Source organism: Ovis aries, chromosome 13 (assembly GCF_016772045.2).
Source record: "Ovis aries strain OAR_USU_Benz2616 breed Rambouillet chromosome 13, ARS-UI_Ramb_v3.0, whole genome shotgun sequence".
In the NCBI taxonomy this organism is placed as follows: Eukaryota; Metazoa; Chordata; class Mammalia; order Artiodactyla; family Bovidae; genus Ovis; species Ovis aries.
The window spans coordinates 58,215,561-58,227,482 of record NC_056066.1 but is presented as its reverse complement, the minus strand read 5'-3'; the positions used below and the strand labels follow the sequence as shown (position 1 = coordinate 58,227,482).

The 11,922-nt window shown below is 45.2% G+C and overlaps 1 long non-coding RNA gene across 5 annotated transcripts in view; it reads left to right on the top strand.

The window, feature by feature from the left end:
• Positions 1–7,029, top strand: part of LOC105606212 (uncharacterized) — a 38,517-nt gene extending 31,488 nt beyond the window's left edge. For all 5 annotated transcript variants that reach the window (XR_006055665.2, XR_009595956.1, XR_006055666.2 and 2 more), the window contains 2 exons: positions 5,868–5,972; positions 6,470–7,029. This is a non-coding gene — a long non-coding RNA (uncharacterized LOC105606212). The remainder of the gene's footprint in view (positions 1–5,867; positions 5,973–6,469) is intronic.
• The last annotated feature ends 4,893 nt before the right edge of the window (positions 7,030–11,922 follow it).

Genomic DNA, 11,922 nt, shown 5'->3' with positions numbered 1-11,922 from the left:
GGGCTGGGGGGATTTCCCACCACTGTCCACCTTGACTCCCCCAGCCACAGGCCAAGATACCTGGGTGGGTGAGTGGCTGAGCGCTTGTGATCATCAAAACCACATATGTGTGTGCATATCAAACCAACGACAGTGTTGGTGTACGGCAGAGACCACAACATTAAAAAGCAATTATCCTCTAATTAAAAAAAAAAAGGAGGACTGTTTAATGAGTACTTACTATGTACTTTCCAACCTCATGTGCCCCTGACTCATCTACAGGTTAGGATCTAGTTAGGGTCTCTTTTCTCAGGAAACTGAGGCTCGGGTCAATGAGGCCACTTGTCCAAGATCACAGAGATGCTCAGGTTCTAACTCAGCCCCACCATTTACTGGCTGTGGGACCTTGGACAGATTATTTTACCTATTTATGTCTTAGTTATCCCATCTATGAAATGAGCTAATAAAAGGAGTGACCTCAAGAGGTGGTGGCGAGGACTAAAAGGGTTAATTCAGGCACCTCTACAGCCATGAGCATAGCTGGGCACCCACTGACCTGGTTCTGGAAAAAAAGACCCATCGCTTCTGAAAATTCTTACAGGGGCCATTGACCTCCCCAAACAGTTCAGAGACCCTGCTCAGTCCAGGTGACGGAAGGGGAAACTGAGGCCAACAGAGGTGAAGGGCTTTGTGCAAGGCAGCCCAGAGGGTCAAGGGCTCAGGGTCTCAGCTGAGGCCAAGGAGTAGGTGCCAGTCCCGGGCTCCCAGGGGAACACCATCCGCAGCATTTCTGCAAAGGGAAGCACTTGGGAATAAGTACAGCCATGGAAAGGGCCCCGAAGGCTTATCTCAAAGTTATCTTTGTGTTCCTGAGTCCAAGTTCTCCCGGCTCACTGCACAACAGGCCAACAAATCAGAGATGAGGTGTTGAGGCAAGAAATACAACTTTATTTGGAGAGCCAGCTGACCGAGAAGATGGCATACTATTGTCTTAAAATAACCATCTTATGGGGTCTGGATGCCAGGTTCTTTCACAGATCAGAGGTGGAGGGAGATGAGGAAACAAAGTAAAAAGGCCATTAATCTTGCGAACATCTCAAATGGCGAGCCTCAGGCAGGGGATGTGTTCATTTCTTCCTTCCTGCCATCTACAGGTGGGCAGGGTTCTGAACAAAGGCACTCTAGTTTAGCAGTCAGGCAGAGGGGGCAGGATTCTGAGGCAGACCATTATGGGTGATTATAATAACAAAAGCAACAGAGAGCAAATTAGAAGGAACGCATGTAAGAATTAAAGATATTAAAATTTAAAAAATAAAAAAACTAAAATAAATAAATAAAAATAAAAATAAAAAAAAGAAACCGTTCCAACATGGAGCCAGACTTGGTTTATCCCTGTAACATTTGCAGAACAAGCAAGAAAAATCCCGATGCCCTGTCCACTCTCAGACCAAGTAAGTCCCCATCTTGGGAGGCAGGGCTGGAAGTCCTAGAGGACTTCACTTGAACCAGAGGTGAAGTGTTGGACAACTCAATAAAAATAGGAAGCCGCAACGATATTTGTGCTCCTTTTTAATGTAAAACAGAAGAAACGTGTGTCTCTATGTGCGTTGACAACGTTAATTTTAAATGAGGATTAATTGGGTGTATTGGGAGAGATTGTCAGGTGTCTTCTGAGCTCAGGCTCAGGCTGAGTCACTGTGGGCGGCTGGGAGGTGCCACGCCAGGACCGACCACTAGGTGGCGCCCGCTCACCAACCTGAGTCCAGGCTCCCCTTGCCCAGTTCCTCTGATTTAGCGGGGGTGGCTCTCACTTGTCCCCCATCCTAGGATAACCCCAACTCCATCTGACCATATTCTGGCTTCTCAGCCATGTTGACCTTAGTGTGGACACTCCGACTTGGGCCTAGACCTGGTTACCTGGTGGATTTGCAGGTCACACTAGAGTCCAATCTGAGGGTCAGCTGCTTCTGGTTTGTGTCTGTATGCACACGTTGGGAGGGCTCTGTTCCCCATCACCCACCTCTGAGCTGCAACCCTTCTTCTCCCTAACAGTGTGCCACTTCCTCTCTGAGCTTTGTTTTAATTATGAAACAGAAATAACAGATAAGAAAAAGCATGTTTATCTGTCACTTAGTAGGTGTTTACAAAATTTGCTTCATTTGGAAAATGCCACGTGACTGATGGATCTCCATAACATAACTTTAGACATTGTGCTGTGCTTAGTTGCTCAGTCGTGTCTGACTCTTTGCGACCCAAAGGACTGTAGGCTGCCAGGCTCCTCTGTCCGTGGAATTCTCCAGGCAAGAATCCTGGAGTGAGTTGCCATGCCCCCCTTCAGGGGATCTTCCCAACCCAGGGATCAAACTCAGGTATCCTGAATTGCAGGCAGATTCTTTACTGTCTGAGCCACCAGGGAAGCCCAAGAATACTGGAGTGGGTGACTTATCCCTTCTCCACAGGATCTTTCTGACCCAGGAATTGAACCAGGGTCTCTTGCATTGTAGGCAGATTCTTTATGAGCTGAGATGCCAGGAGAGCCCAAGATTAGACACTAGGCAAAAAAAAAAAAAAAAAAAAAGCAAGTGAGAAAGAGGAAGTAAAAAACACAATTTAATGTGGATGGGTTCCTCCTTCCTTAGCGTTCCATGGTACACCTGGAATGGAAACCATGAACCTGCTGTGAACATCTTACCACATTGAATGGGATTCTTACTTTTAAAGTTTTAATTAATTTGCATTTCCTCTTCTCTACTTAAGAGAATTTCAAGGTAATTTTGACTATAAGGATGGTCTTTCACCGAAATATCAGTGACTCACACTATACAGAAACTTCTTTCTTTCTCCTGTAACAGTCTGGTGGGTAGCCCAACACCATAGTGTTGAGGCCCAGGCCCCTTCTATTATGTTGCTTTGCCATTTGTGGGCTTTATGTTCTAAGATGGCTGCTCAAGCTCCAGCCATCACAACTCCATTCCTTACAGGAGGAAGGAAGCAAGGGAAGAAGACTAAGTGTCTCTCCTTTAAGAACACTCATGAATTGCACAGACATTCCCCTGACATCCCTCAGTCTCAGAGCCCAGGAGGGAGGCTGGGAAAGAAGGTCTTTATTCTGGGCTATCATGCTACCTGGCTAAAACTGGGGGATTGATTAACTTCCAAATAGGGGATAAGATATTAGAAGATACTTAGCTGTCCCTGCCATTTTGAAGCTGTTTTCACCCCAAGAAAGGAGCAAGAAGCTCCTCTATGCTTTGAAATATATCTGTTCAGCGGAGCTTCTGTATTGAGCAGGTCTGAGGCTGAGTTCACAGGTACTTCCTACACTCTCAGAGACTCCTGTCCAGTGTGGAAGACAAAAGTGGGGAGAGGATGCTAGGGGTTCCCTACTCTGCTTGGGCAGGACCTCAAAGGCCGCAGGAGTTTCAAAATGGTGCCACTGCCTGCTGGAGCCCAGGTCCCTTTTTGCCTTGAAAAGCACACTCCTTTTTCATTGCTTGTGTTTTTCTGGAAACTATTAGAATTCTCCGCCCCAACCAGATGATAATTACATGTTACTGATCTTGAGTCTTTAAATTTCTCTCTCTTTCTCCCTTTTAAAAGAGAGATATTTTTGCTGCACATTGTGTTGGCAAAATGCAGTCTCCTTTCTACCAGGCAGCCTGAATGTTATGATCATGGTTTCTCTGGGAATTCAACCTCAGGGGGAGGAAGTGGAAAGGTCTGAAGGCACCAAGTGGAGACAATAATTACTGCCTTTGTCCAGGGGCAAAGGTCAGAGGACCAGAGGTGGCCAGAGGGAGACAGAGATTACACAAGATCTCAAGAGCTATGGTAGAGGGTGAGGAGCAAAGATCCGACCAGGGGCTACGGGAGGCAGCAGGTTCTCTGTGCAGCTCCCAAAGGTTCTGCCCCAAAGCCATCTTCCCCAGGCTACATTCACTGCCCTTCAAGGAACAGGTCAGGGAGGCTCCTTGGGCCATCACTGTCTCCTGGAGTTGGACAGACTTGGGATTCTGATCCGGGGTTCTGATCTCGTGGCTCTATGCCCTGAACCCCTCAGTACTTTTTCTGAATTTTGATTTCTCCCTTGGAGAAAGGGGATCGAGCAGCTCTGCCGGGATCTTTCTTTGCAAGCTTCCCCGAGATCGTCCTCCAGAAGATCCCAGCAGAGCAAAGTGTGTGTTCCGTGAGCAGGCACTGTTGTGTCTTGGTACTCTGACCCCCATCTGTCCCTCCCTGAGTGACAAAGCAGTCCCATTCACTCATCTGGTTTTGCATCAAGTACTTCCTTGTGCCTCCTTTATCCCAGACTATGTGCTAGGTGCTAGAGCCGGGAGGGAGTGGGGGGTGAAAGTGAGCCTTCCTCTTGCTAGTTCCTGGTTCCACTTCTCATTTCAACTGCAGAAAAAGCCAATCTGCTCAATCGAGGTATTGATGGGTGACTAAGGCCAAGTCCTGAGTCCCCCACCACTCCTGGACGTGGTGGCTGGTAAGAGGAGTTGACCAGTTCAGTTCAGTTCAGTTGCTCAGTTGTGTCTGACTCTTTGCGACCCTGTGGACTGCAGCATGCCAGGTCTCCCTGTCCACTCCCGTCCTAGAATTTACTCAAACTCATGTCCATTGAGTCGGCAATACCATCCAACCATCTCATCCTCTGTTGTCCCCGTCTCCTCCGGCCTTTAATCTTTCCCTGCATCAGGATCTGTGCAAGTGAGTCAGTTTTTCACATCAGGGGGCCAAAGTATTGGAGTTTCAGCTACAGCATCAGTCCTTCCAATGAATATTCCGGACTGATTTCCTTTAGGATGGACTGGTTGGATCTCCTTGCTGTCCAGGGAACTCTCAAGAGTTCTTCTAATACCACAGTTTAAAAGCATCAATTCTTCAGCACTCAGCTTTCTTTACAGGTCAACTCTCACATCCATTCATGACTACTGGAAAAACCATGGCTTCCACTAGATGGACCTTTGTTGGCAAAGTAATGTCTCTGCTTTTTAAGAAGTTGTCTGGGTTGATCATAATTTTTCTTCCAAGGAGCAAGCATCTTTTAATTTCATGGCTGCAGTCACCATCTGCAATGATTTTGGAGCCCCCCAAAATAAAATTTGTCATTGTTTCCACTCTTTCCCCGTCTATTTGCCATGAAGTGATGGGACCGGATGCCATGATCTCAGTTTTCTGAATGTTTAGTTTTAAGCCAACTTTTTCACTCTCCTCTTTCACTTTCATCAAGAGGCTCTTTAGTTCTTCTTCATTTGATATTTCTCCCGGCAATCTTAATTCCAGCTTGGGCTTCATCCAGTCCAACATTTTGCTTGATGTACTCTGGATATAAGTTAAATATGCAGGGTGACAATATACAGCCTTGATGTACTCCTTTCCCAATTTGGAACCAGTCTGTTGTTCCATGTCCAGTTCTTACTGTTGCTTCTTGACCTGCATACAGATTTATCAGGAGGCAGGTCAGGTGGTCTGGTATTCCCATCTCTTTCAGAATTTTCCACAGTTTATTGTAATCCACATAGTCAAACGTTTTGGCATAATCAATAAAACAGAAGTAGATGTTTTTCTGGAGCTCTCTTGCTTTTTCGATGATCCAATGGCTGTTGGCAATTTGATCTCTGGTTCCTCTGCCTTTTCTAAAACCAGCTTGAACATCTGGAAGTCCACAGTTTGCATACTGTTGAAGCCTGACTTGGAGAATTTTGAGCATTACTTTGCTAGCATGTGAGATGAGTGCAATTGTGAGATAGTTTGAGCATTTTTTGGCATTGTCTTTCTTTGGGATTGGAATGAAAACTGACCTTTTCCAGTCCTGTGGCCACTGCTGAGTTTTCCAAATTTGCTGGCATATTGAGTGCAGCACTTTCACAGCATCATTTTTTCAGGATTTGAAATAGCTTGACTGGAATTCCATCACCTCCACGAGCTTTGTTCATAGTGATGTTGCCTAAGGCCCACTTGACTTCGTATACCAGGATGTCTGGCTCTAGGTGAGTGATCTATCATGATTATCTGGGTCATGAAGATCTTTTTTGTATAGTTTTTCTGTGTATTCTTGCTACCTCTTATTAATATCTTCTGCTTCTGTTAGGTCTGTACCATTTCTGTCCTTTATCAAGCCTATCTTTAAATGAAATGTTCCCTTGGTATCTCTAATTTTCTTGAAGAGATCTCTAGTCTTTCCCATTCTGTTGTTTTCCTCTATTTCTTTGCATTGATCTCTGAGGAAGGCTTTCTCATCTCTCCTTGCTATTCTTTGGAACTCTGCATTCAGATGCTTACATCTTTCCTTTTCTCCTTTGCCTTTTACTTCTCTTCTTTACATAGCTGTTGTAAGACCTCCTCAGACAACCATTTTGCCTTTTTGCTTTCTTTTTCTTGGGGATGGTCTTGATCACTGCCTACTGTACAATGTCATAAACCTTCATCCATAGTTCTTCAGGCACTCTATCAGATCTAATCCCTTGAATCTATTTGCTACTTCCAGGATTTATGACTATACGGTGGAAGTAGCAGTGTTGGAGAAGACTCTTGAGAGTCCCTTGGACTGCAAGGAGATCCAACCAGTCCATCCTAAAGGAGATCAGTCCTGGATGTTCATTGGAAGGACTGATGCTAAAGCTGAAACTCCAATACTTTGGCCACCTGATACGAACAGCTGACTCATTGGAAAAGACTGTGATGCTGGGAGGGATTGGGGGCAGGAGGAGAAGGGGATGACAGGGGATGAGATGACTGGATGGCATCACCAACTCGATGGACATGAGTCTGAGTGAACTTCGGGAGTTGGTGATGGACAGGGAGGCCTGGTGTGCTGCGATTTATGGGGTCGCAAAGAGTCGGACATGACTAAGAACTGAACTGAACTGAATACCTGAATGGTCTAGTGGTTTTCCCTACTTCCTTCAATTTTAGTCTGGATTTGGCAATAAGGAGTTCATGATCTGAGCCACAGTCAGCTCCTGGTCTTGTTTTTGCCGACTGTATAGAGCTTCTCCATCATTTGCTGCAAAGAATATAATCAATCTGATTTTGGTGTTGACCGTCTGGTGATGTCCATGTGTAGAGTCGTCTCTTGTTTTGTTGGAAGAGGGTGTTTGCTATGACCAGTGCATTCTCTTGTCAAAACTCTGTTTACCTTTGCCCCACTTCATTCTGTACTCCAAGGCCAAATTTGCCCATTACTCCAAGTATTTCTTGACTTCCTACTTTTGCATTCCAGTCCCCTCTAATGAAAAGGAAATCTTTTTTGGGTGTTAGTTCCAGTAAGTCTTGTAGATCTTCATAGAACCATTCAACTTCAGCTTCTTCAGCATTATTGCCTGGGGCATAGACTTGGATTACTGTGATATTGAATGGTTTGCCTTGGAAACGAACAGAAATCATTCTGTCATTATTGAGACTGAATCCAAGTACTGCATTTTGGACTCTTGAGCAGGAGGACACAAGTCATGGTGTGGGCAGGGATCAGGGCATTGAAGGCTGTGATTTGCAACTTGTGATTTTCCCTGAGGGCAGAAGAAGCCCCACTGGAAGGTGTTCATCTAAGGTGAGCTGGGGATTTGGAGAGGTCGCCTAGGTGCTGGAGAGTGTTGGCAGGAAGTCAGCAGGGGAGGGGGCTGCCACCTTGAGAAGGCTGTGTGAGTCCAGGGGAGGGGGCTTAGCCAGCATCAGGCTGTTCTCCCCTTCCTCCCCCTGCCCTGATTCTTTTTAGAAAGTCCTTCCCCACATCCCCCCAAAATAGATTGAAATGAATTCACATCAAACTCGTATATAATCCTTTAACTTGTTTATAATCAAAAGATTTTTTGATAATGCTGCTTCTAAAACGCTTTGCCTACAAGAAATTCATTTAATTATAATTGGCCACAACTCCTCCACCAAAGGGTCAGTATTCTTGGGCATTCTTGCACAATGAAGAGATCTCACCTATGAATTTATTTCAGACATAATGCAGTAGCCTGAAATTTTTATGGTGATTAAATGGAGCAATTAGTGAACCTGACATAATGCTATGTCTTCTAGATGTTTAATTAAACATTTACTGAGTCTGATTTTGCAAGGTTTCCCCCCCATATTTTGGAGCTCAAACATTTTCATGGACTCTTGAGGCATCCATAGGCCTGAGGTGCTAAGACTTCTATACCTACAACATACAATGGGGAAATGCAGGAACTTCCCTGGTGGTCCAGGGGCTAAGACTCCATGCTCCCAATGTAGGTGGACCTGGGTTCAGTCCCTGTTGGGGCAGCTAAGTTCCCACATGCCACAAGTAAGACCTGGCACAGTCAAATAAATAAATATATATATATATTTAAAGGCCTTCACCTTTAAAAAATAAAATAAAGTGAAGAAATTCAGAGAGCCAGACCGTGAGGGCCAGGGTTCCTGGTCTTTGGGGGATCGTGGCCCCAAGTGAGTTGTACTCTGGGGTGTTGTCAAGTATAAGATGGAAGACGGGGCAACAGCAGAATCTTTTACATGTTAATTCGTGACTTCTTTTCATTAAAAAAAAATGGGGGGGGGAATATGTGGAAAATATGCAGGTAGAATTTTGTTTTTGAAAGAATGAGTAATTAAAAATGTGTTGTTTTAAAGGCGGGCTTAGTTGAAATTTCCAGGTGGCTCAAGAATCCGCCCTGCGGTAAAGAATCCACCTGCCAATTCAGGAGCAGCACGTTCCATCCATGGGTTGGGAAGATCCCCTGGAGGAGGAAATGGCAAGCTGCTCCAGTATTCTTGCCTGGAAAATCCCATAGACAAAGAATTCTTAACAGATTATAGTCCACAGGGTCATGAGTCAACAGGACTTAGTGACTAAACCACACCCTACAATGTGACCTAAAGACGTTTCTTAAAACACTGAGCAACCGGATAGCAACTGATTTACTTAATGCTTATTATGGGCCTTATTTCCAGTGTTTTACATTATTTTTTTCAATTCTTCTAGCAATCTTATTGTTGTATTTGTTCAGGCACTAAGCCGTGTCCAACACTGTGGCCCCGTGGTCTGCAGCATGCCAGGCTTCCCTGTCCTTCACTGTCTCCCTGAGTTTGCTTAAATTCATGGCCATTGAATCGGTGATGCCATCCAATCATCTCATCTTCTGTCGCCTCCTTCTCCTCCTACCTTTAATCTTTCCCAGCATCCCATGAAAAAGTGAAGTGTTAGTCACTCAGTCGTGTCTGACTCTTTGCAAGCCCATGACTGTAGCCCACCAGGCTCCTCTGTCCGTGGGATTCTCCAGACAAGAATACTGGAGTGGGTTGTCATTGTCTCCTCCAGGGTATCTTCCCGAACCAGGGATTGGACCTGAGTCTCCTGAATTTCAGGCAGATTCTTTACCATCTGAGCCACCAGGGAAGCCTGGTTCTTAGATGCTGTCTTCTCAGTGTGCCTTCAGCAGGTGGGGGTGAGGTGGAGCAAGCTCTCTTGTGATTCTCTTATAAAGGCACTAGTCTCAGGATTTCCCTGGTGGTCCAGTAGTTAAGATGCCGCCTTCCACTGCAGAGGGCGGGGCATGGATTTGATCCATTGTGAGGAGGTAAGATCCTGCATGCCACACAGAGAGGTCAAAAAAATAAATGAAATGAATAGCTTTTTTTTAAAGACATTAATCTTATCGTGGGGGCTACCTCCTCATGATCTCATTTAATCCTAATTACCTCTCAAAGTCCCCACCTGCTAACACCATCACATTGTGGAGTAGGGCTCCAACAAATGAATTTATTGAGGGGGCCCAAACGGCACCCCACTCCAGTACTGTTGCCTGGAAAATCCCATGGATGGAGGAGCCTGGTAGGCTACAGTCCACGGGGTCTCGAAGAGTTGAACTCGACTGAACGACTTCACTTTCGCTTTTCACTTCCATGCATTGGAGAAGGAAATGGCAACCCACTCCAGTGGTCTTGCCTGGAAAATCCCAGGGATGGGGGAGCCTGGTGGGCTGCCGTCTATGGGGTCACACAGAGTCAGACACAACTGAAGCGACTTAGCAGCAGCAGCAGCAGCAGCAAACATTTCAGTTCCCAGTTCAGTTCAGCTCAGTGGCTCAGTCGTGTCCGACTCTTTGTGACCCCATGAATCACAGCACGCCAGGCCTCCCTGTCCATCACCAACTCCCGGAGTTCACTCAGGCTCACGTCCATCGAGTCAGTGATGCCATCCAGCCATCTCATCCTCTGTCATCCCCTTCTCTTCCTGCCCCCAATCCCTTCCAGCATCAGGGTGTTTTCCAATGAGTCAACTCTTCGCATAAGGTGGCCAAAGTATTGGAGTTTCAGCTTTAGCATCAGTCCTTCCAAAGAACATCCAGGACTGATCTCCTTTAGAATGGACTGGTTGGATCTCCTTGCAGTCCAAGGGACTCTCAAGAGCCTTCTCCAACACCACACTTCAAAAGCATCAATTCTTCAGGGCTCAGCTTGCTTCAAAGTCCAAATCTCACATCCATACATGACCACTGGAAAAACCATAGCCTTGACTAGATGGACCTTTGTTGGCAAAGTAATGTCTCTGCTTTTCAATATGCTATCTAGGTTGGTCATAACTTTCCTTCCAAGGTGGAAGCGCCTTTTAATTTCATGGCTGCAGTCACCATCTGCAGTGATTTTGGAGCCCCCAAAATAAAGTCTGACACTGTTTCCCGTCTATTTCCCATGAAGTGATGGGACCAGATGCCATGATCTTCGTTTTCTGAATGTTGAGCTTTAAGCCAACTTTTTCACTCTCCTCTTTCACTTTCGTCAAGAGGCTTTTTAGTTCCTCTTCATTTTCTGCCATAAGGGTGGTGTCATCTGCATATCTGAGGTTACTGATATTTCTCCCAGCAATCTTGATTCCAACTTGTGCTTCTTCCATCCCGATGTTTCTCAAGATGTACTCTGCATAGAAGTTAAATAAGCAGGGTGACAATATACAGCCTTGACGTACTCCTTTTCCTGTTTGGAACCAGTCTGTTGGTCCATGTCCAGTTCTAACTGTTGCTTCCTGACCTGCATACAGATTTCTCAAGAGGCAGATCAGGTGGTCTGGTATTTCCATCTCTTTCAGAATTTTCCACAGTTTATTGTGATCCACAGTCAAAGGCTTTGGCATAGCAATAAAGCAGAAATAGATGTTTTTCTGGAACTCTCTTGCTTTTTTCCATGATCCAGCAGATGTTGGCCATTTTATCTCTGGTTCCTCTGCCTTTTCTAAAACCAGCTTCAACATCTGGAAGTTCACGGTTCGCATACTGCTGAAGCCTGGCTTGGAGAATTTTGAGCATTACTTTACTAGCGTGTGTGATGAGTGCAATTGTGAGATAGTTTGAGCATTCTTTGGCATTGCCTTTCTTTGGGATTGGAATGAAAACTGACCTTTTCCAGTCCTGTGGCCACTGCTGAGTTTTCCAAATTTGTTCGCATATTGAGTGCAGCACTTTCACAGCATCATCTTTCAGGATTTGAAATAGCTTGACTGGAATTCCATCACCTCCACTAGCTTTGTTCATAGTGATGCTTTCTAAGGCCCACTTGACTTCGCATCCCAGGATGTCTGGCTCTAGGTGAGTGATCACACCATCGTGATTATCTGGGTCATGAAGATCTTTTTTGTATAGTTCTTCTGTGTATTCTTGCTACCTCTTCTTAATATCTTCTGCTTCTGTTACGTCCATACCATTTCTGCCCTTTATCGAGCCCATCTTTAAATGAAATGTTCCCTTGGTATCTCCAATTTTCTTGAAGAGATCTCTAGTCTTTCCCATTCTGTTGTTTTCCTCTATTTCTTTGCATTGATCTCTGAGGAAGGCTTTCTTATCTCTCCTTGCTATTCTTTGTAACTCTGCATTCAGATGCTTATATCTTTCCTTTTCTCCTTTGCTTTTCGCTTCTCTTCTTTTCACAGCTATTTGTAAGGCCTCCTCAGACAGCCATTTTGCATTTTTACATTTCTTT